Source organism: Pelophylax lessonae (assembly GCF_965119305.1).
Source record: "Pelophylax lessonae genome assembly, chromosome: 6".
Taxonomy (NCBI): domain Eukaryota; kingdom Metazoa; phylum Chordata; class Amphibia; order Anura; family Ranidae; genus Pelophylax; species Pelophylax lessonae.
In genome coordinates, this window is record NC_138773.1 from 183,713,777 (window position 1) to 183,740,255 (window position 26,479).

At 46.3% G+C, this 26,479-nt stretch overlaps 1 protein-coding gene across 2 annotated transcripts in view; it reads right to left on the bottom strand.

Moving 5' to 3' along the window:
* The window catches only part of GULP1 (GULP PTB domain containing engulfment adaptor 1), a 788,491-nt gene that overhangs the window by 205,707 nt on the left and 556,305 nt on the right, over positions 1 to 26,479 (bottom strand). The window lies entirely within an intron of this gene.

Consider the following 26,479-nt stretch of genomic DNA (forward strand, 5'->3'; position numbering starts at 1 on the left):
GTATCGGGAGTAGCGTTAAGCCGAAAATAGTCGGCAATGGTGGAGCGGATTTCTAAGATTCGAACGGGGTCTGTCAGCAGGGAAGCATCCAGCCTCCAGACTTTATCATGAGGGGTGGAAAGTGGCAAAGACAATGTCATCGTGACAGGGTGATGGTCCGAGAGGACAGAGGGTTCGATCGCGGCCTCAGAAAGAAAGTGTAAGGCATCTTGGGACACACAAAGATAATCAATTCTAGAATATTTCTGATGGAGAGGAGAAAAAAAGGTGAAATCCTTATCTTGGGCATGGAGAGTGCGCCAGGAATCATGAAGGAGAAGTTCCTGGAGACACAGCTTGAGTTGCTTCAGCGCCCTGTAGGGAAGGCAGGAGGTGCCCGAGGAGGTGTCAATCAGGGGGTCTAAGGGGACATTGAAGTCCCCCCCGAAAATCAGTGTGCCCTTCGTAAAAGGAACAAGATCCGCCACCACGGACCGGAAGAAAGGCACCTGGGAGGAATTAGGACTATAAACATTAGCGAAAGTGATTATCTTATTATTCAGAGAGCCCGTTAGAAAAAGGTAACGACCCTGAGCATCCGCTACAGAGTCTGAGACAGTGAATGGCAGGGATCTGGCAGGCAGAATCGAAACCCCTTTAGTTTTAGAATCTGCGGAGGTGGCGTGGAAAACAGTAGGAAAATGTTTGTTATGGCATCTGGGGATGGCATCAGAGCGAAAATGGGTCTCCTGTAGGAATATAACATCAGCCCTGAGACGACGCATATGTGTCAGGACAGTAGACCTTTTCTGTGGGGTGTTGAGACCCTTGGCGTTAAAAGAAACTACTTTCAACCGCTGAGTGGGGGAGCGGATTTGGGGAGTATGTGACATGATGAAGGATAAGGGAGAGAGGAAAAAAAAAAGGGGGGGGAGGGGTGGAGAGAGAACAGTAAAATAAAGCTAGAGAGAAGCGGAGTCAGACAGAGGTAGGTAGGAGAGAAGAGAAGAGGGGGAGGAGGGGAAGGACAAGGATGATATCCGGGGATGCAACTAGACCGGCTAAGGCACCCACTGGGGAGGATTGTGGCAGGGAGTAATCGGAATAGAGTCGGAAGAGGCGAGCCCCAACCGTTGGTGAGTGTGGAAGGAAAAGGATCGAAGACGGGATGCAGCACCAAGCACCCACATGGCCAGTAGGAGCAAGGAAGATAGCCCGGTGGTGATAGACAAATATGGGGGGGCAGGAAAGTGAGAGGAAAACCTGAGATCAACAGGGAGGGGCAGTAGGGGGCACCTATGTCGTCAGTGCAATTGATCCCGCAGGGGAAAGAAAGGCATAGGGAGGAGGCGCAAGGCGCAGGACAAGGCAATGGGAACCCCCTAGTGGACATAGGGGACCCCTCAGCTGCGTGAGGAGGAGGTACCCGTCAAAGGCCAGTGTCTGTCACACAAAAAAAAAAAAAGGGGGGGGCATAAACATAATACTCAACAACAGTAAACAAGTACATCCTGCCCAATAACTCTGAACCTGACATTAAAATCCCAGATCTATCCGGAAAAAAATTAGCAGTATCAGTGATGGAGAAACCCGGGTACCTGAAGCGGCAATGGTTGGCAAGAACATATGCAGGGGTCCAGCGGACCTTCCCCAGAACAGCACCAGGGACACCCCCCACCAGGAAAATCCTAGAGAAGGGGATCCCTGGCCGCTCAGCATCCCAGGAACACTCAGGGACCACCGGTCCGACCAAACAGAGCCGCTGACAAGGACCTCCAATAGAGCGGCAAAATCCCCAAAATAGAACCAAGCGGCACCCAAAAAAACAAAGAGGGTGTCGATGGTCGGTACAAAGGGGAAGATGACCGACAATCAAAAACAGTAGGACATTCCCCTGGCCCATAGCTACTTCACCCCCCCCCCTCCCCTCACAACATCCCAAATCCCACCAATGACAATACCGTACCCAGCACATTATAGATGAGAAGATACCCTGTGTCATGGAAGGGGGGAGAGCAGGAGGAAAGAGTCCATTCAAACCCGCAACAGTATACAAGGCCCCTACAGTCAGTATTAAAACAAAAAGGGGGAGAAAAATAAAAGAGAGCAAAATAAATAAAAATAAAACAAAGCCAGGGAACCTGGAGCAAAGCAGCAGCGAAGAGGTCCAACCGAACTCGGGGAGCAAAGACAGTGTTCAGTCCCCGTCATTCCAGAAAAAGGCATCACTCTGGCCGGGTCCAGATGTCCATCAGAGGCAGTCCGTAGAGAGGGCAAGCATCATCCAGTGCAGGGCATATTGCAAAGCGTGCGGAGGGGTCGCTCAGAAGGCAGAAGGCATAGATGATACAATGACAAGATGCATATAACACTAGACTCCTCGGGCTGACATTGGGTGGAGGGAGGGGGGGGGGAGACGGTCAAAAACAACAGCCGGCATCCGGGGGGCAAGGGATCAGACAGCAGGAACAGGGAGAGATGGTAAATACGTCCAGCAGAAGCTGATTTACAGCGGTGTCACAGTCAATCCAATCCCATGCAAAGACAAGGTCCCGGGACCGGGCACTTTCAGGCAGAGAAGAGCAAGTTAAACAGCAATAACAAGGGTCAGTTCCAGGAGAGTCACTGGGCAGGCAACCATAAGGGCAGTTAAACAGCTACAATGGTAGCAATAAGGCACAGTGCAGGACACTGGGGAGACAGGTACTCACGAACAACTTCAGGTTGTTTCACCTGTGGCTCCAACTACAACCATACCGCACTTTTCTCACCCAATACAGCATTGTTCCTGCAGCTCCTGGAAAAAGTCTGGGAAAGCAATACTCCAGAAAGTGGACAAAAAATATGTATGTTAATCTACAACTCTATATATAACTTAAACTTGAACAACTATATACTACTATTTCTGACAATTTATTGTACTTATTCCTAGAATCGGTAACATCCTTGATAAAGGCCGCTACAGGCCGAAACATGTTGGAATACCGATCAGGCCCCTCTCTGCAACCATTTCCCATTCTCTGATATGAGGAACAGCAGAGCAGGACCATCTACCTTTCTTGTCTAAGTCACCATTTTATTGTACTTATTCCTAGAATCGGTAACATCCTTGATAAAGGCCGCTACAGGCCGAAACATGTTGGAATACCGATCAGGCCCCTCTCTGCAACCATTTCCCATTCTCTGATATGAGGAACAGCAGAGCAGGACCATCTACCTTTCTTGTCTAAGTCACCATTTTCACGTGTAACCACACCTACTACTTTTTCTCTCTTCACTATCACAATGGGACTTTACCCATCAATTCACTCAAATCTCTGTATATAATTATACATGTGAATAAATTTTATCTACAAATTATACTACTACTGCTTACTCGCCTTACTCCTGCCCTTAAAATCCCACACTTGACTTGAGGCACCACAAATCGACAAACTATACTCTCGGGATGGTGGCAGAAACTATTTCTTTCCCTTCCAGCTAAGATCCAAAAAACATTTCTTCAATCCAATCCCATGCAAAGACAAGGTCCCGGGACCGGGCACTTTCAGGCAGAGAAGAGCAAGTTAAACAGCAATAACAAGGGTCAGTTCCAGGAGAGTCACTGGGCAGGCAACCATAAGGGCAGTTAAACAGCTACAATGGTAGCAATAAGGCACAGTGCAGGACACTGGGGAGACAGGTACTCACGAACAAGTAGAGCGCTGCAGTCACGGCGTGCGCCTCGCCCTCCTATGATCTGGAGATGCAGTGGGACTTACATTTCGCGGGGCACCATCTCTACCAGCAGGAGGTGGGGAGGAGGGGTGCGCCCTGCGCCTGCCGAGGGCATAATTGCCAGCTGGTTGTATGCCCTCCATGGAAGGGGCTCGTTGCAATGGCGATGTGCGGAACTCACTGTACCAGTCAGGCAGGGGAACATACGGGATATCAAGGGTGGCGCAGAAATGCTCTAGATCCTCCGCAGAAGAGCCGTGTGGCCCTGTGAAGTGGCGGAAAGGCCAAACGGGAATTTCCACCGGTAGACAATGGCTCGGGAGCGCAATTCATCCAGAAGAGGGCGCAGTTCCCTTCTCCGTTGTAAAGTCACATTAGACAAGTCCTGGTACAGCTTGATCTCCGATCCCTGGTAGGAGATATGCTGTCTAATGCGGGCGTTGCGAAGCACATCCTCCTTGAGTTGGAATTCAGCCAGGCAGCAGATTACATCCCGCGGCGGGTCAGCATCTCTCCCCCGGGGGCAAAGGGCTCTATGGATACGCTCCATCCGGACGGGGGAGTCAGGGGGCCTACCCAGCAGGTTATTACAGATAGAGGAGATCACCTGCGGGAGGTTCTGATGCTCCACACTTTCAGGAACACCCCTGACTCTCAAGTTCTTGCGACGCCCCCGGTTATCCAGGTCCTCAACGTGGCGGTTCAGGTCACGAAGAAGGGCAGCATGAGACTCCGTGACCTGCTGTACGTGACAGAGGGAGGCATCATGGCGGGCCGTAGTAGTTTCCACCTCCTCCAGCCGCAGCGACATGGCCTGAAAGTCACTCCGGAGCTCCGCGATCGCAGTAGAGAGGGAGGCTTTGATATCCGACTTAATATCGGCCGCGATCATCTGCAGGTCAGCGAAGGATACAGAAGGTGGGCGTCTGATGGCATCAGGAGAAGGTGAGCGGGCTCTCGCTGCCTGAGGAGTTCTGCTCGGGGAGCGGGAGTGCTGTGAGGAAGAAGAGGTAGGCCGTGGCGTCTCCCTGGGTTGCGTGCGGAAGATCTCGGGGATTGTACGGCCAACCTGCGTCTCTGGCTCCTGGGGAGAGCGGGATCGGGTGGCCGAGGAGCTCCTAGAGGTACTCCCCATATTTTCAGTGCTAATTATAGGGGTATATGGGCTGGCTATAAAAAGGATCAGGCCTCGAGGTGCAGGAGCTCGGAGCTAAGCAGCCATCTTGGATCGGGACCAAGCCACACCCCCCACAATTTTTAATGCTTTCCCTTTAGTGGGATTCTATGTGTCAATAACTGTTTTCACCTTGACATTTCAGATAGTCTGGCTCCCATTTGTTTTTCATCAACTTAATTGGTTCAGGGTGTGTGTGATTACACCACCTTGTTCTCGTTTGTTTGCTTACCTACAAATGCTTGCCGACTTCTGTGATCTCATTGTGTGGTTATGAGTAAGCGACCTACAGCGTCGTGAAACGCGTCAACCTGACACGTCTGTTTGTACACTGTCTACTTCATCTATGAGGAATAAAGAAACTTTTTGATTTCATCATACACCCTGAGTGCGGTCTCAAATTTGGATTTTTTCTATTCTCGGATGACGGATCTGACCTGCACCGGGTCTGGAACACACACCTGAGCGGCTTCCCCCCTCCTCATTGCCACGCCATGACACAACCATGACCATGCTTCACTGATGTTGTTCAAGAACTGTGAAGGCTTTTTTAGATGTTGTTTGGCAAACTCTAATCTGGCCTTCCTGTTTTTGAGGCTCACCAATGGTTTACATTTGTGTTGAACCCTCTGTATTCACTCTGGTGAAGTCTTCTCTTGATTGTTGACTTTGACACACATACACCATCCTCCTGGAAAGTGTTCTTGATCTGGCCAACTGTTGTGAAGGGTGTTTTCTTCACCAGGGAAAGAATGTGTTCTTTCTTTTTAAGGATGTTCCAAACAGTTGATTTGGCCACACCTAATGTTTTTGCTATCTCTCTGATGGGTTTGTTTTGTTTTTTTCAGCCCAACGATGGCTTGCTTTGCTGACAGTGACAGCTCTTTAGATCTCATATTGAGAGTAGACAGCAACAGATTCCAAATGCAAATAGCACACTTGAAATGAACTCTGGACCTTTTATCTGCTCCTTGTAAATGGGATAATTTGGGAATAACACACACCTGACCATGGAACAGCTGAGCAGCCAATTGTCCCATTACTTTTGATCCCTTAAAAAGTGGGAGGCACATATACAAACTGTTGTAATTCCTACACCTTTCACCTGATTTGGATGTAAATACCCTCACATTAAAGCTGCAGTTAAAGCATCGTGTTTGTTTCATTTCAAATCCATTGTGATGTATAGAGCCAAAAAGATTAGAATTGTGTCAATGTCCCAATATTTATGAACTGACTGTACTTCCAAAGTCACCAAAAACCTTACATAAAGGGGTGACTTGGACAGGGGTCATGACTGTCCCCAGCAGATCCGGTCACGCTCCAGCAAATGATTCTACTTTAAATAACTTCATGCATAAAAATGAGCAAACACACCAAAAAATATTCAACGATAGGCTACTATGAGCAATAGGGGAGCAGTCCCATAACTCCTGGTTGATTAAAGGCAGTCGGTGTGCCCCACTAAGGGGAACCCAAAATCCAGTGTATAGTTTAGGGAAGGCAGAGGTTGCTACTGCTTCCTATAAAACATCATTGCATCTTAACTTCCAGCAAGGCTGAGGAGGATTATGCACCCAAAAGCCAGTACACGCATAGTGCAAATCAAGAACATTTTATTACACTAGAAAATAACCATATTGGGAGGAGGGTTCAAAGGTAATGCCCAGTGTCTCCAAGGACAGCAGCACGTTCATTAGCTTAAAGTAAAAGAAGTACTGAGATGAAGTGGAAAAAAGGAGATCTCCTGGCATACAGAGCCATGCGGGTAGGATTGGGCGATCACTAAATAGCAGACACAGCCAAGGCTAAGGATCAGCAGTTAGAGAATATATCAACATACGAGTGTTAGTGGTCTATGTAACTCAGGAATGCAGTTAAACAAGTATACTAGTACAACAGTAACGGCCTTAGAAAAACTCCCTAAAGTGGCCTATATGCGTAAAACAGTTACAGTGGATTATAGTCCAAAAGGACACACATAGGTAAGGAGATGAGCCTGAATTCTGTGGTGTTGCTGACTCTCTGGTTTGTTATACCTGGGAATGTGGGCGCAGGTCTACAGTGGCTCGATCACTGCCATTGTGGTCTTGGTGCATCAGCTTGAAGGAGATTGAGCCAGAGTTCATTGAAGTGGAAAGAGCTGTACCAGTATGGTAGCTCAACAAGTGGAATTGCTAGTATTTCGCCAACAGGCTACAGGTCATCCAGGGTGCTCAGATTGGCCATGTGGCACAAATGAGTGACCATCAGTATTGGATTCCCTAGAGTGCAGGACCTGGAGTGGGAGCGCAAAACCCATCTGTGTTGTAGAGTAATGTTGGAAAGGTTCTGAAAGATCTGTATATTGGCCCCTTGGTATGTGGGGTGCTCACAGTCTCTAGCTCACCTCAGGATCTCTTCCTTCTGGGTAAAACTGACCAAGCAGCAGATCATAGGATCAGGGCCCTGTGAAACCATTCTATCTCTATAGGAGACTGTTGCGGTCTGTCAAAGAGAGTGTTGTAAACAGTGAAGCCTGCCTGTTAAAGCTGTGGTGGTTCGTTGGTTTCCAGGATGCCACAAATCTGAAGATTGTGTCTCTGGCCCCAGTTATCAAGGTTCCTAATATGCCTGTGCATGCCCATAATGTGCGACACATAAGCTCTAGCTCATTTCTCTTCCTAGCACCGTAGTATTTTTCCATATCTGTTGTGCATGCTGACTAACAAAAAACCATAGTAAAAAGCAGCCTGCAATAGATGACCATAGTGGAGGGAGCAGATTCAAAAGCTGCTGTTGGTCAGCATACACAAAAGGTATGGAACAGTACTACCATGTTAAGAAAGAGAAATTCTCATTTAAAATGTACTGAATTGACTGTTCCGTGGTATTCTTTACACTTTCAGAGTTTAATTTTTTGCTTTCTTCCTGAAAAAAATGGATTTTTGTAAAATCTTACTGTAAAATCCTTTTCTCTTAAGCTCATTGACAGACCTAGTCCTCGTTGATTAACAACAACTCGGGTTATACTGCCCTCTACAGGAGTAGGACTAGACAGGAAAGAAAACGTTCTGACCACACCCTAGGGGCAGTCCCAGAGGGTATATCCTCTCACTTCCTGCTACAGCAAATCAGTTATGTCACAGAGCAGTGTTTAGAAAATTTAACCCAACTCAAAAACAGAGGGGCGGGTACTACGTCTGTCAATGAGCTTAAGAGAAAAGGATTTTACGGTAAGATTTTACAAAAATCCATTTTTCTCTGTCGCTCATTGACAGACGTAGTCCTCGTTGATTAACAACAACTTGGGACGTCCCAAAGCAGTACCACAAATGAGGGGTGGGATAACAGAAATAAAAATCCAGAAGGCCCAACCGGAGCCAACCAGAAGCATCAAGGACTCATCGAGTAAAAAGATGAGACCTAAGTGAAACACCCAACAAACCCTTGAGGTAGACCAACAGTCTCCTCAGATTGCGGCCTGCAGAACCTTGTGGCCAAAAGAGGCATCTGACGATGCCATCACATCAACTTTATAAAATGTAAAGGTATGAACCGACGATCAAGTCATCGCCTTGAAAACCTGGATCGCTGACGCCTGATGGCGGAAGACCCAGGAGACACTAGGCGCCCGAGTAGAGTGCGCCTTAACAGGGAACGGAGGATTCCGACCCTTAATAGAATAAGCCTGTACCACCGTCTGACTGGTCCATCTAGATATGGTCGCGGCAGACACAGGCAACCCCCTTCAAGGGCTATCCGTGATCACAAAAAGTGAGTCCGTCCTACGAAAACAAGTTCGTAGTAGTCAAGTGTATCCTTCTGAACCCCATCCAAGGAGTGTAATGCAAACTCCCAAGGATGGCTAGTCTTAGGACACGTTGAAGGTAACACAATATTTTTATTCAGATGAAAACTCTGAAAACCACTTAGGAAGGAAGGATGGATTTGGAAGAAGAACCACCTTATCCCTATGAACCACCAGATATGGGGAACGTCAAGATAATGCGGCCAGTTCTGACACCCTGCGTGCAGAAGTAATGGCCACCAAGAAGGCCACCTTCTGGGATATTGTAAGCAAGGGAATCTCCCTAATATCTTCAAAGAGAAGTTTCTGAAGAACCGACCACACTAAATTAAGATCCCAGGCGGTAAGGGTGCGCGCACTGGCGGAGCCAGATGTTGCACCCCCTGGATGAAATTCCGCACCAAGGAATGATTAGCCAAAGGTTTCTGAAAGCAGATTGCTAACGCTGAAACCTGACCCTTGATAGTGCTCAAGGACAGTTTCTGCTCAACCCCTTGTTGCAGACAGACCAAGATTCGGGTCACCGAATAGGTATGTGGGGGAAATCCAAAAGATTCACACCACGCAATATAAGACTTCCATGTGCTGGAAGTCGCTTTCCTTGCTTTAACTAGAGGTAGGAATAACTGAAGCTGACACTCCCTTGTCCTTCAGTACCTGGGTCTCAATGGCCAGGCCATTAAGACAGCGATTGTAAAGCAAGATGGAAGATCGGTCCCTGAGACTGCAAATCCTCCTTGAGAGGAAGTCTCCAAGAAGCGTCCGCGACTAGCCTCACCAAGTCGGCGTACCAGGCTCGACGAGGCCAGTCCGGAATTTCCAGAATAACTGGAATTCCCTCCACCTCTATCCTGCGAAGAAGTTCCCGCAGTAACTTAAGAGGATAGAAGGCATACAGTAGCTGATACTGCTCCCACGGGGCGATCAGCGTTTCTGCTGCGTCCGCTAGAGGATCGCGGGTGCGAGCTACAAACCTCCGCACCTTCCTGTTGAGCCAAGGTGCCAACAGATCCACATCCGGGGTGCCCCAATGAAAGGACAGCTAGTGAAAAACCTCTGGATGAAGAGGCCATACCCCTTGATCCAGAATCTGACGGCTGAAATAATCTGCCTGCTGATTTCCCACCCCCGGAGTGAACATTGCGGGGAGATCCGGAGCAAACCGTTTCGTCCAACCAAAGATGCTAGTCATTTCGATGGCCACCAGGACACTCTAAGTGCCCCTTTCTTGACATAAGTCACGACCGTGGCATTGTGCGATTGGATCCGAATCGGGCTGCTCTAGAGCTGCTCGGTCCAGTAAATCAGACAAAATCTGATCGCTCTCAGTTCCGATACCCTATTGGTAGCCTGGATACTATCGGTAGGAATGACTTCCCCTGATTGAGCATCGGAGGCTCCCTGGTCCGCTCGCTCAACCGGATCCAATTGTCCAGGAAATCGGAATTCTGATTCCATAAGAAAAGAATCTCCTTCAGGAGGATTCGGGTATGAGACTGGGTATACGGTACTGCCTCTAAGAAGGCTACCATCCGCCCAGCCAATTGACGGACAGCAACATCCGAATCGTTGACTGAACCTTCTGGAGTTTCTCCGCAAGGAGAAACTCTCTTGCCCAGGATGTATCCAACCTTAGGCCCAGATAGTTCAGTCTCCTGGTGGGAACCAGGGATGATCTTTGGGAAAGCGAAGAAAAACGCTGATGTCCTGCGATGATGGGGATATAAAGATAGGCATCCTAAATGTCTATGGACGCCAGGAAATCCCTCTGATGCAGGGAGGCCACCACTTGTTCGGATGGACTCTATTTTTCCCCAAGTTCAGAAATTGGACGCACCTTGCCCTCTTTCCTGGGCATTGTGAACAGGTTCGAATAGAACCCCTGAAATCGTTAAATGTTAGAAGGGAAGAATCGCACCGGTGGAAGTGATCGAAACTCGATCCTGTATCCTGACCGTATGACCTCGCAAACCCCTTAGTCCGGGGTTCTGGCAAGCCATGGATCCGGAAACCGGTGAAGACCTCCCCCCACCCCAGAGATGGGTAGGGGCGCATTAGGCTGCATTTTTCAGGCTTGGCTGAGCCGGACTTTTTGTTTAGCCGACCAGCGCCCTTTGAAACCCCTCTAAAGGGGCTTTGGAGGGTTTCGCCTTATCGCCCGCCCTCGTGGAATGAATAACTCTTTATGAGCAGAAAGGGAAGGTCCTCGTTGGTTACGAGGTCCTCTTTATCCTAACAGTCTGTGGCAAGACAGCAGGTGTAACTGTCTATCCTTTAAAGAGGGATTCCTCAAACGGATAGCGCCTAGCCATGCGTTAGGAAATAACAGGGGTTCGTTACAAAATGACCCCATTTGGGTAAAGGAAAATCCTTCACCCTTTTGGTAGGCTAACAAGTACCAAAAGGGAATTTCAGTCTCAGCTACCTCTGCCGGTGTAACCTCAAGACTAAAGGTTTCCCGGACGGAAACAACTGGTGCATCCACCACTCTTGTGCTATGGCGGAGGCAGAAACATTCTCCTCACTGCTGAGGAGACATTACCTGAGACAACAGCCCCATAAGAGGGACCTGCAGCTGCATTGACCAGCTCCGAATCCGTATCTGAAGTATCAGATAGAAAATAGGGGTAGGCGGGGGTCACTTCTTGACCCCTGTCTCTGACAGGCCACCTCCACCCCGGATACCAAAGACTCCAAAACTGCCGATAATGCATTAAAAACAAGTGAGGTACTGGAGGGTCCTGCGGCCACCTTGAGGGGATCCGGTGGGGATACCTATGCGGCAGGGTCAATGATTATACCAGACATTTTCCAGCGACAAAAAAAATGACAAAGTAAAAAACTTTTTTTTTTTTGTATCCCCCAGTTACAACAGCGCCCCTCAGTGTTACCTGCCTTTTTGGACCCCACAGAGAGAGAGAGAGAGACCCCAAGGCTCATCCCTGATGCACAGAAGTTTTCATCAGCTTGCTCAGTGCTGTCCTGTTACAGACAGGAAGTCTTTGGCCCTTTTTCCTGGGTAAAGGAGGCGGCTCCGCCCCTTAACACGCCTTCCGACGCCTCCCCCTGGCTCTACGAGGTGTTTGGTCACGTCAAACATGGCCGCCCCCATGCTGGAGACACGAGGCTACGCCAATATGGCGGCCTCGTGTTCTCTGCAAGACAATGGCAGCGGCCTGTTAGGATAGCGGCGGCTTAGCCGCGGCCTGCGGGATGCTGTATTCGGCCTAGCGGCCTGCGGGAGTGCATCGGCCCCCCAAACTTCACCCTGGAGGGTGATCAGCCTGGCCGGCGGTACCGGACCCTGGCGGGCCGCATGCGGTCCGTGGGCCGTCGGAAGGCAGCCTGCCCTTGCTGGAGGAATGCGATCTGGACTGCAGTTATACATGCATAGACATCGCCCTGTGAACACCTCTGACAGGTAGGATACCTTATGCTACCACAGTAATATTCTAGTACTGTCACTGACTTCAGTCATCTTTACAGTTTTGAAATGACATTAGATTGTCAGCTCCCAAACCAAGCCTCCTGGTTTCTTGTTCACAAAAATCACACTCAAATAGGGGGATCTGTGACATGTTATAGGATAGAGGGGAGACCCATCCTTACCATTTCAGAGAGGGGCCCGCGTTCACCACAAACCCGTCAGGGGGAAAAGGGGGAACATACTACTCACCATACCGGAACCAGGCGGGCGCCAACTCCTGACAGTACCCCTCTCCACCGGGGTGGGAGGGCTGTCAACCAATACGGACGCCGTGACTCATGGTCATTGGCGTTTAAGCGAGACGTTTAACTCGCAGGGTCAGTCCCCGTCCAGTGGGACTATGTCGCGGCCGACCCAGCGCGGAGCTATGGCCTGCACGCGCTCGTAGGCTGAACTGGGGTGACCACTGGATCTCAACATCCAGCCCGTCGCCCAGTTCCAGCTTTCTTGCTTGAAGATCTCACAGGAACACTGGAGAAAAAAGCTGTCTAAAAAATCTTTCTAAGAAAAAAAAATCCTGCCAGGACCGAAGATCCTAGCAAGGCATCTAGGTCCTTACTCCTAACTAGACAGAAAAAAACTGATTTGCTGTAGCAGGAAGTGAGAGGATATACCCTCTGGGACTGCCCCTAGGGTGTGGCCAGAACGTTTTCTTTCCTGTCTAGTCCTACTCCTGTAGAGGGCAGTATAACCCGAGTTGTTGTTAATCAACGAGGACTACGTCTGTCAATGAGCGACAGAGAAAGTGGGCTTTTGTCCCACAGAACGCTTTGTTAGCAAGTTATAAACAATCAACACCTCAGTTACTACACAAGTGGGAATGATACTGTTGACTGACATGTACTATATGTATTTGCATTAGGCCAAGATGTATCTTTATTAACCCTGGCTATAAGGCATTTCTAAAGTTCACGCAAAAAGCTTTTTTGTATAAGTAATAATAGAATTCAATATTTTTTTAATCTTCATTTGGGTGTAGAACCATGACAATCCTATATAGTTTTTCTATTTTAAGGGTTTGTTTTTCGCCAATATGTATGGCTCTCATTTGAATTTTGTAATAAAACATATAAAGAAATATAAGTTGCGCTAAAGATGTGAAAAAAAAATTGATATTCATGAAATGTTCAGGTAAATATAAATAGTGTAATTGAAAAACAATGGATGTGGTAAAAAGTCAATAAACAAATACCAGTGACTGTCAAACATATAATGGGAATGTAAATCTTCAAACGTGAGAAACAACCACAAATATGATATCCCTGAGTTGATGTAGAATCCACCACCAAATGGAATATCACCACCGCCAGGTTAATCTGCTTATCAGCTCATCCTTAAACATCCATCCAGAGCTCACTTGGCAACGGGTCAAAGATTCCCCATACAATGCAATAGAAGAGGCACCATAGTGTAAAACCGTAATTTTATTTTAAAATAACATAAAATATTGCACTTACAAAAGCAAAAAAACAAAGCGTAAACAAGCCAGCCAGCTACAGCTGCACACCAGTCCTTCTGGGATCGTAAAGGCGCGGTGACGGGGTCAGCGACGTGCTGACATCATCGCGCCTATACGATCCTGGAAGGATTTTGGATGGATGTTTAAGGATGAGCGCCCTGTGATCCCTATTGGAGCTGGATGCCTTAGTTTTGATTGTTACAAGCCCCATTGACCCTTTGAGGTCAGGTTGTTCTGGTAAGCAGATTAACCTAGCGGTGGTGGATATTCCATTTGGTGGTGGATTCTACATCAACTCACGGATATCATTTTTGTGTTTCTTTCTCACGTTTGAAGATTCACATTCCCATTATATGTTGGACAGTCACTGGTGTTTGATTATTGACTTTTTACCACATCCATTGTTTTTCAATTACACTATTTATTTTTACCTGAACATTTCATGAATATCATTTTTTTTTCCACATCTTTAGCGCAACTTATATTTCTTTATTGGTTTGATTTGGTGTATATCTCACTTTATAGTTGCTGCTCCAGGTTCATTTTTTTTTTAGCAAATAAAACATGCCTGGTCTCTTCCTCCTAAATTAAAGCCTAGTAAAAAAGTGTATATGGAGTGCATTAAGTATATACTATATTTCTGACTATTGTCTCTGAAAAAATACAATGTAGTTTTTTATTGCATTTATTTTGTCTATCCCTCCTAAATTGTGGCCTGCTAAAGCTTCGTATATAATGTAAATTGAGTATGTACAAATATTTTTGGCTGCTATCTCAAAAAAAAAATTGCACATGATTTTTTTCTATGTTTTGTTTAAAAATAGCTCCTCTCTCCTTCTTACATTGCCTTGTCTCTGGAATGTAAAGGTTTGGTTTTAAAATATGTTTTTGTGATTATTTGTGGTACAGTGAAAAAAAAAGTTTAGAAACTATACAATGAAACTGTTTTGTCACTGGCCAATTGGTACAAAGTAAACAAATTTAGTTTTATTTTTATCTTAATGCATTCTATGCAATAGGATAAAAAACCTTCTGTGTTCAGTAGCCCCCTTTCTCAGCTCTCTCTAATGCATGGGTGTCCAAACTTTTGGCTTCGCTGGGCCACATTGAGTGTAGAGAAATTTTCTCGGGCCGCATATAAAATATGTACTATAGTTAAGGTATATAAGTAAAAAAATGCCGCCCGCCCCCCGCACTAATTTAACACAACTAGAGGATGATCAAATGAAATGGAATCAGTATACAGAGGTTTACTTCTTCTGAGAGATATTAAAGGAACACTCTAACCACCATGACCGCTTCAGTGATTTTGAAGTGGTCATGGTGGTAGGAGTCCGAAACACTGCACATGCTCGCCTTCCCCCTCCCCTCCCCTCCCCTCCCCTCCCCTCCGAGGCAGCCTCTGCCTACCATTAGTTGGAAGCCTCAGTGGCCATGCCCCCGACCTGACTTCCTTCCTCCACAGCAAAAAAAAAAAAAAATTGTCAAGGGTCAGTGGGCCGCATTGCCTGCGGTTCCGGGCCGCATGCGGCCCCTGGGCCGCAGGTTGGACATGCCTGCTCTAATGCTTACCTGAGACCCCTCTCGATCCAGCAATGTCCACGACTGTCTCAGCCCTCCAGGATTCCCCTTCTCATTGGCTAAGACACAGCAGTGGCGCCATTGGCTCCTGCTGCTGTCAATTTAAGTCAGTTAGCCAATAAGGAGAGAGAGGGGGCAGGGCCAAATTGCAGCTCTGTGTTTGAATGGATACATGGAGCTGTGACTCGGCTTGGGTGCCCCCATAGCCAGTAGAACTGAAGAGGGACCTGAGAAGAGAAGGGATCCAGGCTGCTCTAAGCAAAACCAACTGCACAGAGCAGGTAAATATAACATGTCTGTTATTTTTATTGGAAAAAAAAACTAGACTTTGCAATCACTTTTATTTAGGCCCATTACTGATGCATAAAGCATTAGTTGTTACAGCTAAAAATACTTTTTTTTTTTTTCTATTGAAATTAATCAGATTTGGGTGCTGCAGTATTTAGGCCAAGCAAAAACATTTCAAATTAGCCATGCAAAAATAAAAAACCCAAAATATTTGGTACCAGAAAAGGTGTTTTGTTTTTAAAATATTTTTAATAAGTATATGTCCCTGTGGCTTCACATTAGAAGATGGATAACTGCACTCAGATGCATGCAGAATTTATTAATAATAAATCATCAAACTAAATGCATTGCAGGTCCTACAGACAGGGAACAACGTTAAAGCATTTAATGCTAAATGCACCTATTCAATACATGCGCCTTTTTAATATACGGTATGTGAATAGGAGTATGTAGGGTAAAATGCAAACCCTTTTAAATACTTACCTGAGCCTGATCGCAATCCAGTGCTGTGCCTGAGAGCAGCAGTGCTGCTCTCTCTCTCCATTCAAAGGACTCACGTAGAGCAGCAGGAGCCGTCCTGTGTGTTAATAGATGCACACAGTCCAGCTTAGGATCAAGCTTGCACATCTGCCCCCATAACAAGTGCTTGCTATGGGGCAGACACAGAAGAGGAGGAACCAGGATCGCCAGCAGGGGACCCTAGAAGAGAAGGTTCTGGGCCACACTGTGTAAAATCACTGCACACAGCAGGCTAGTATAACATGTTTGCTATTAAAAAATAGCCTTTACAATCACTTTAATTGTGGTTCAAGTTAAAGTTTGCAAGTTATGAACTTTATGAGAGGTTCAATGAATGGCCCGTGAACATAATCAAGGCCAATTCCCTACTGCTTACTATAGAAAATAAAACTGGAGCAATTATATTCAACTTGATTTTTTGTTTTCAGCTCAGGTTTAAAAAAAAAAAAAAAAGCTGATTAGCTGCTGTAGACCACATACTTTTAATTTCTTCTATAGAAAATTGTTTAAATCCCTGAGTTCAAAGAAGAAAACCATTGACAGGCTTTAAGAACAATTCAAACATAATCTGTAAGTTTCTGTTGTGTATTTAAAGTACAACTTTAGGCAAAACTTTTTTGTAGTTTTGGATGGAGTGGAGAGGGATTAGAACACCTGTCTGTTTTTATTGCTGTCTGCTCCCCTGTAAAGGAGATTCACTCGCTATATTTGTCCTGTTTACCATTATTATTGAAACTGAAAGTAAATAATATCCAACATTTTGGGTTGTCCCCAGAAAAGTACTAATGGGGGCACTAGTTCTTGTGACCTAGGGGTCCCCAAGAAATTCCTTTATTTACAGGGATTTCCTCACACTTCCTGTTTGGCTATGGGACAGGAAGTGAACGAAAATCTCTGCAATGGGACACAGATGGCAAAAAAAAATAAAAATCTGACAGGGGTCCCCCTTTGTTCTGTTCAAAATGAAAAAAATAAATGTGCCTATGGCTCTGCTTTACCTTGTGTTAGGTTATAGCCAAACTCTAAGCAAAATACACTAGATACACAGTTGAAATACATATAAAGGAGCTCCGTTACTTGCCAAATAATTTGTACTTGTCCATTCACTCCTGAGATTTATCAAAACCTATCACGACCTGCAGTCAGGGTTTTGACATGACTTTTGGCCTCTTTTTACCTCCCTTCCTTCAGTCTGAGACTCATGAGGTCTTCCTTCTGCTATCTACTCCTGTCAGTACATATGTTTGCATGACACCCTATTACCCCAAGTCTCTGCTAGTCTGAATGCTGCTATATAGGGCATAATAATAAACTCATAACATTTCAAATTAAGGTATTTATACTAGGTACAATTGAAATCCATTTCATTTGGGGGGGTGTGGCCGGCAGCCGAAGGAGATGGCCGCGTGAGGTTTGAGCTCCGATACTCCCGGTCTCTCCGCAACACCTAAAGCGACGTAGGGCAGCGACTCCGGCTCTCCTTACTCCCTCGTGAAACCGGGAACCCTGAGGAGCAAGATGCGGAAGCGAAAGGATCGCGGGGGGCCCCGTAAGTTAACGGACTTTTTCCTCTTTACAAGTACACCCAGGTCCCAAAATGGCGCCGGGGCCTTGCTGCAGGCCGGAGCCTCGGCCGGATCGCGGCACAATAGCGGGAGGGACCCGGGCTTGCTCTCTCCATCGGCCAGCAGCAGGTCATCCCAAGGGGGCTCCCCATCCCACAGCCCGCAAAAACATGCGACCAAACGGTCGGAGGCACACCGATGTGCGGGCGACAGTAGGGAAGGCAATGGATCCCTGGATAGCATACTTGAATTCTACGCTAATATACAGGATTTTCCTACTACTGGGCAGCCACTCACAGATGTCACTATGAAGGACATGCTGATGTCCATTAATGGAGCGTTTCACAGGGAGATAGTGGCGTGTGTTAATGGCATAAAGACTGACGTAGTAGAACTTGGAGGCCGGGTGGATCATATTGAAGGGAAAATGGAGGAATTCTCTATTGCCCACAACGAGCTAGTGGACGATTATAATGCCCGGGGGGATGACCTAGATGCCCTGAGAAGCAAGATGGCGGACCTGGAGGACAGGGCCCGCCGCAATAACGTGAAGTTGCGGGGGGTTCCCGAGTCGGTCACCCCCCCAGAACTGAGAGCCTATGTGCAGGCTATGCTGCTAGCCCTAATGCCGGACACCCCGATCACTGAAGTGGTGGTGGACCGGGCCCATCGCTTACCAAAACCACAGCATTTACCGGACAAAGTTCCAAGGGATGTCATTGCGCGCATCCACTTCTTCCACGTGAAGGATGACCTTATGAGGTTTGCGAGGAAAACCACCCCACTGCCTGATCCCTACCACGGTATCTCGGTATATGCGGACCTATCGCAATTTACTATGGCCGCTCGGAAGAAGCTTATCCCATTGACCAAGCTGCTTAGAAACAACCAGGTGCAATACTCCTGGGGGTTCCCCACCAAGCTACTTATCATTAGAGAGGGCCGTACACACGTCGTCCGATCGGTGGAGGAAGGATTTGCCCTCACTAAAAAATGGGGTTTTCTCCCGGACCCGCAGGAGACCTCTCCTCGTGCAGAACCTACCCGTCTAGAACCGGAATGGCGTAAAGTCAACAGCTGAGCCCGAGCTGCTGGAGAAGTTCCCGGGATACTAGTACCATGGATCCACAGCGGATTCCTTTTGCACCTTCTTCAAGTCGCTTTTTTTTTTTCTTTCTTTCTTTTTTTTTTTGCCTTTATAGTTTCCTCTTGATGTTTCCACTCTGAGCAGTTGAAGTTACCTCCTACCTGGATGAGTCGGGGTCCAGGAGTGACCGGGTGCTCGGAGCTGACACCCCTCTGACCAGTGTCTGCGATCTTATCGCATGACGGGGTTTACTCCGAACTCTTGTTTACTTGTTTTTTGTGCTTTTTATGTTTCATTTTGTTTTATAGTTCATTTTTTTGACCTCATCATTGTCTACGAAGAACTGGAAACTACTACCCTGATGACCAAGAACTTTTACATTGCATGCGCTCAACACCAGCAGCACACATGGGGGACTGTGTCCTTGTACACTCTCTACAGGTACTGTCCGCACTGTCTGTCCTTTTTCCTATCTCGATATGGCGGAGGCTGCTTGACCTATGAAGACCCTGCTTGTAGTGAATTAAGACTGATAACTGCAAAGTTTCATTATCTTTATGCCTTTTCTCTTTTAATGGTTATTAAGATAGTTTCTATTAACGCACACGGCCTTAACAGTCCTTTCAAGCGCAGGTCTCTCTGGCGGGAGGCTCGCGCTTTACATGGAGATGTAGTTTGTGTCCAAGAGACCCACTTCACACGGTCCAATCCTCCTCGGTGCTCTGACAGGTCCTACCCCCACATTTTCTCCTCTTCGGGTGCTACTAAAAAGAAGGGTGTACTTACTGCTATTAAAAATTCTGTTGCCTTCACCTTACACGACTCGTTGGCCGACGAGGCAGGTCGGTACCTTATCCTAGTCTGTGACATTAATAATATCACCTACACAATTGTTAACCTTTATGCTCCCAATCAGGGGCAATTGCGATTCTTACGGGCGCTGAGGAGAAAAGTGGATCGTGTGAAAAAGGGTCTCACACTGTACTGTGGGGATTTTAATTGTCTTGCAGATAAAGGGTTGGATTGTTCTCCCACTCAGGGGCGTGCGAGGGCTACTCTACAAACGTTTTTGCACACCTCTGACTTATATGATGTCTGGCGTTGTTTGAACCCTACGGAAAAGGACTTCACGTACTACTCAGCCCCTCATGGATCGTACTCGAGAATAGATCTATTTGTGGCTGACCTACAATTCCTAAGGGCGGTTGAGAAGTCTACCATCCACACTATGTCCTGGTCTGACCACGCTCCGGTCTCGTTGGTGCTCTCGGAGCCCCATATGACTACCCCGGTCCAACTGTGGCGCAACAATGTGTCTCTGCTCCGGGACGCGGGCCATCGGGAGCGGATGGGTGGTCGGATTCGGGAATATTTTGAGGATAATGACACTCCGGAGGTGGACATATTCACATTATGGTGCGCACACAAGGCGGTTTCCAGGGGGATTCTTCTCCAACAGGCCTCTAGAGTAAAAAAGGCGAGGGCTCGGGAGTTGGATTCCCTGATGGGGAAGCTCAGATCCCTTGAGATCGCTCATAAAGCAGACTCTACCCCACTTAAATTGGAGGAGCTTACTGAGTCCAGAAAACTTGTCTGTCTTAAACTTCTAGAAGAACATCAGCATCTCTTGTTCTTATCTAAAGCACGATACTATTCTCAGGGTAACAAATCGGGCAAAATGTTAGCTAATTTCCTGAGAAGGAGGCACCAAAAAACTAAATTGCCCTCTATCAAAGAGCCCACAACTGATATCCTAGTACGCCACCCCACTGCTATAGCCAACGCCTTTTCTAGTTACTATAAGGCACTTTACAACCTTAAGGATGATGCGAAGACCCCTCAACCTTCAGAACCCCTTATTAAGTCCTTCTTAGACTCCTTGCATCTTCCCACTATAACGGATCAGATGCGGCAGGTAATGAATTCCCCTATAACAGAGGCGGAAGTTCAAAAGGCTATCTCGTCCCTACCACCTAACAAATCTCCAGGAGCGGACGGCTTTTCGGCTGAATACTACAAGACATTCCAACAAACCTTGTCCCCATATCTTTGTAAAGTATTTATTGCGGCTGCCCAGCGTGCCTCCTTCCCAGAGGAAATGTTACAAGCAGTGATTGTTGCACTTCCGAAACCAGGCAAAACGCCTGATGTGCCCCAAAATTTCCGTCCCATTTCTCTTCTAAATTCGGATCTTAAGCTATATGCAAAAATCCTAGCTGTGCGCCTGGCCGAGGTAACTCCCTGCCTGATCAAGGCGGATCAGGTGGGATTCGTGAAAGGTAGACAGGCGCCGGACGGCACTAGGAGAATGTTGGATCTCTTGCAAATGGCTGAAAACAGGAAGGTGCCTTCGGTGTTCCTGACGTTAGACGCAGAAAAAGCGTTTGATAGGGTTCACTGGGGGTACCTAAAAGCGATATTGACCAAATTTGGGTTTCAGGGACCTATGTTTTCTGCTATCTCTGCCCTATATACTAAACCCTCGGCCAGGGTGTTTACATCCGGTGCCATGTCTGACAGCTTTGTGATTACCAATGGAACGCGCCAGGGGTGCCCCCTGTCACCACTTATTTTTTCCTTGGTTATGGAGCCCCTGGCGGAGGCCATTAGGAGTGATCCCAATATCTCGGGTATTGGAGTAGGGGGAAGAGATCACAAAATCGGGCTATTTGCGGATGATGTGATCCTTACCCTGACTTCCCCAACACGATCCCTCCACCATTTGCAGTGCCAACTGGAAGCTTTTGGAGCCATTTCCTACTATAAGCTTAACGTAACAAAGTCCATGTGCTTGCCGATTTCTTTGTCTGCTAGAGAGCTGCAAAGCCTTAAGAGCAAGCACCCTTTTCAATGGACCACTAAATCGGTTCCGTACTTAGGTATATCTTTGGTGGCGCCGACATCTCAAACATATCATACTAATTTCACCAAATTGCAGTCCATCGTTCGGGACGACCTAGCACATATCGCCTCCTATGAACTATCATGGTTGGGACGCATATCTGCACTCAAGATGCTGGTGCTACCGAAGATTCTTTATTATTTTAGGACACTCCCGGTGGTAATCCCAGAAGCATTCTTCAATAATATGGACAAGGAATTTCGGAGATTCCTGTGGGGGGGTAAGGTACCGAAGATCCCGTACTCTATACTGATTAAATCTAGATCTGTGGGAGGCGTCGGCTTCCCGCGCCTCAAAACTTATTACGCGGCCGCCCTATTAGATCAAGCGAAAGCTTGGTTTGACCCCACCTCAGATAAATTATGGGTGCTTTTAGAAAGGGCAATAGTGGCGCAAAGGGAACTCCCGGCCTTGCTTCTGGCCTTTGTATCTGACAGTGCAATCTGCATCCCCAGGATATCCTCTTTGCAGGCGACGTTACGAGCCTGGAAAGTGGCACAATCCTTGACAGGGATCCCTAAAACTAAACTGGAATTGAAGCTAGACTCCTATGAATATCTTATACCTTCACTGAAAATACCTCTTGGGGAATGGTCTAGGTCATCCTCATACCGGGAAATACGCAACCATCCTGTTAATAATCCCTCTTTTTTTAGGGCCCAGCTATATCACTACCATATTAAACACCCTAATCCCTTAGTGGAGGTACCTTCTGATATCTGGGACTATTTCTCAAACCACTATAGCAAACCAAGGGGACTTTCGTGGTTCTACAAGGCACTGCAACACCATACTAGGTACAGCAAGTCCTCTAACGAATTAACATGGGAAAAAGACCTAGGGGAGGAATATACGGAGCGTGAATGGCGGCTGGCCACTCGCTCCGGATATTCATTGACACATTGTACTAATCACTGGGAGGTGGCTCTCAAAATCCACCACCGCAGCTATCTGACCCCGGTGCGCCTGGGCAGAATGTTTGGTGACGCTTCCACGGCCTGCTGGCGGGGGTGTGGGGGACAGGGAACGCTATTTCATCTTCTATGGCAATGTCGGTGTCTCACAGGCTATTGGGCGGCGGTGTTTGCTCTACTTAGGTCGGTGACCGGGGAGCTGATGCCAATGTCCCCGGCCTTGGCTCTATTGAACCTAGGCATCCAAAAAGTGCCTCCCTTACACCGAGCTATCGTTACCCATATCCTCACCGCAGCCAGGTTAACTATTACTGTGGCATGGAGATCGGAAAATAAACCTCAAGTGTTGGGGGTGATTAATAGAGTTCGTTCCCATTATTCATATGAAAGATTCTTTGCTAATGTTAATGGACAGTGCACGCAATTTGAACAGATGTGGAGTTGTTGGTCATCGAAATACCCGGGATAGGGGCAGCCTTGTCTCTAGGTGTTTTGTTATAATGTAATGCTTATACTTTTGAATGATGACATGTACTTGCATATGAGGTTAAAGTTTTAGACTGTCCAGTTGATAGTCTTATGTATTAAGGATCTATGTTTCTCGACTGTACAAGGGTTGAAATGCTGTCAGAGTTAATTGTAACTACCACATTCAATGCCCACACGCTACGTGGGGGCAGTGGGTGGGCGTCCCGTGGGTTGGCGCCTGGCCCCCGGGGGGGCTGGGGGGGGCCCGCACTGGATCACAGTGTTGTTCCCGATGGGGGTGGTCCGGGGTGGGTTCCCCGTTGGCGCTGCACGGAATTGTTTGGCTGGGGGGCCGACTAGCGGGAGGCCCTATCCCAAGTAATAGGTTGGCGCTGTCTGATGGCTGAATTGGGTATACATTGTTCATTGTGATTGTTGCGGATTTCAACCGGTGTACCTGTATAACGTATTTGTTATTTGTTCTTTTTCTTGAAAATTTAATAAAAAACTATTGAAATGGGAAATCCATTTCATTTTTTCCAATATGCATTCACTGTTTTTTGTTTAAATATCTGCTTTAAAGGTTGTTTTCAGATTAGAATGCAATCCTTTAAAATACAGCGTGTGTGTATGGGGCACTATTTGAAACAGAAAGCCTTAAAAAGAACTTCAGGAAAAAAAAATAATTTAAGTGCAAGTTAACCTTTACAGAAAATCTGTAAGGTGAACTTACACTGAACCTCCTCCCCATCCCACCCGGTCCCGCCGTATTGAAGTCCCGTGATCCCCCACTGTTAGACACCGGGACGCTGCTTCACTGGTCCAGGGATTTAAAATCCCCACGGCTAAATCTCCTATCCGTACCTCAGCATGTACGGATAGGATTAATAAAAAATAGTGTGTGAAGCCAAGGAGAAATTAGAGTACCAACATCCCTATAAGTATGTATGGACAAAATGTGGATACATTGCTTATATATGTAAGTATAATGGTCTTATGAGCAATATATACTCTTTTCTTTTTACATTTAAATGAAAAATAGTTATTTTCTTTTTTTATCTTTAAATACCTACAATTGCTCATATTTTTGACAGGTTTTTTTAGACAGTTCTAATTTGTCCTCTTGGAGCTGATTACCCCCTCTGCGGGAGACCTATCAGGTGTGGCCAATCTCTTGTTGGGACTAAGGGCTCTTTCACACGGCCGCTCCGTGTGTCCGCAAATTATCCTATTTTTTTGCAGAGGATTTGCGGACATAATGTAAGTCTATGGCATTGCGGATGTCAGCAGAATACCATCCGCTGACATCAGATTTTCCTCCTTTCAGTTCTGTTCCGTTTTTTGGAACGGAACAGAACCCTATTTTTCCTCCGTTCATAAAACGGAAAGGAAGGAAAATCGGATGTCAGCGGTGTCATCTGCTGACATCCGTAATCCCCATAGACTTACATTATGTCCGCATATCATCCGCAAACGGATGGGATGATATGCGGACACACGGAGCGGATGACACAAATGTCATCCGCTCCGTGAAAAAAAAAAAAAAAGTCCCGCAGCGGAGCTTTCACACGGAGCGGCCGTGTGAAAGAGCCCTTATACTGAGCTTTGGAATTAAGCCCGTATTACATCCTACAGTTTGCTCCACAATAAAATGGGACTCCATGCTTCAGGTATGGGTTTCCCCATCTTTTTCCTGCATTGAATTGCTTCCTGGTTGATGTATTAATGATTTGTAACATATCATTATGCAATGTATAAAATGTGACATTATCTCATATGTATGTTTCTCCCTTTAGTAATCATGCATTATACATCTTCATTTCCCTGAAGAAGCTAATTTGGCGAAACCGGTCGGAAATTGAAGTACAATATACATTAATGTATATTTACATCTCTGTAGAGACAAAAATAACTTTTTGATGTATTTGTTGTTTTATGAAATTATATGAAAATAAAGTAAAAATTATTTTATATTTATAAAGTGATTTTTTTCCCTAAAAATCTTTTCTGAGTACCATTAAAGTCCCACATTCCACATGTGTACGGATAGGAGGCATTCTAATTGGGCAGCGTTGTCACATGGACAGAACTGACCAATGAAACCATGTCTAGCCTGTCCTATCATCGCTGGATGAGAGAAGAGAAATCCAGGAGGATTTCAAATCCCCGGACCGGTGAAGTGGAGTCCTGGTGCCTGACAGCTGGGGATCGTGGGACTCTGGTACAGCGAGACCAGAGGGGATGGGGTCCAGTGCAAGTTCACCTTACAGATTTTCAGCAAAGGTGAACTTTCCCTTTAAAATCTACTGGGTAAATAGTTACGTGTAATGGGGTGTGTGACAGACACAAACAGGACAGGGGCTTTTGGAGGGGACTAGGGGCCAACCTTCTACCAACTGATTATGGCCCATGGAGGAGACCAGGGATTTTGTCTGCTTCTCCCAGTCAGAGCATGGTAAAGAGCTCAGTTCAGCCGCTGATGCTATGGAGAAAGCAGCTCATTCTCTAATGATGGACAAAATGATGAATTCTGAAAGCGAGGCTTGGATTAATTCTTTGAATCAAGACAAGAAAGCTTTCCTTCTGGAGTTGATGGAAAAGTGTAATATTTATTTTTTACAGGTTAATTGTCAGAGGAAATATGGACTGGGTGGGCGAAGCTCCTCCACTTGGGACAGAAATATTTATCAACAATCTCCCTCAAGAAATCTATGAAGATAAATTAATTTCACTTTTTTGTATGATGACTTTTCTAGTGGACAAATTACACAAGTACTTGAAAGACCACATGTGTAATGTACTTTGTGTATTCAGGGGTGGGCTTGTTACCAGATTGTCTGCGGTGGACTCTCAGATTATTAAAAGCATTGTCTGAAGGCTTGGCTGTTGATTAGCTTACTGTTAATTAGATCACTGTTAGCTGTTAGTTGCTAGTTGTTGATTACCTTACTGTTTATGTTAGCTGTTCATTAGATTTATATTAGCTGTACTGTTAGTTGTACTGATGATATTACTGTCTAAAGTTTGCATTGTTTAGGATAATGTGATCAAGCTCTTATCTGGTTTTGTGTGGTATAAATTCAGTGAATTTACAATAAAATGAGTTCCAGTTTGCACCTTGTGTCGTCTAGTTCTTGGGTGCAATATTCATATATAATACCTTGTCCCTGATTCCTGAGTGGAGGAAGCTGTATGTTGGTGGAGGCACCCAGGTGGGGTTCCAGGTGGTCCGTCACAAGGTGTATGTCCCCTTCTGGACAGCTGGGTCTTCTATAGAATTTACACCTTTTTTTATGCCATGAAGTATAGCTTTCTTGTATTTAGTTAACCTATTCACAAAATACAAAATGATTTGTGAATGGACAAAAGGACAGGCAGGATTGAAAAATGACAGTGCATCTTGTATGTAGGAGAGCCTTAACGCTCCTCTTAGCAAAAGCAATACTTCATGGCATGCTTATAAAATGTAAATTGTAAAGAATAGCCAGCGATGCACGGGCTGGCATACACCCAAATACATGTAACTTTTTGCTATTCAACAGATTAATT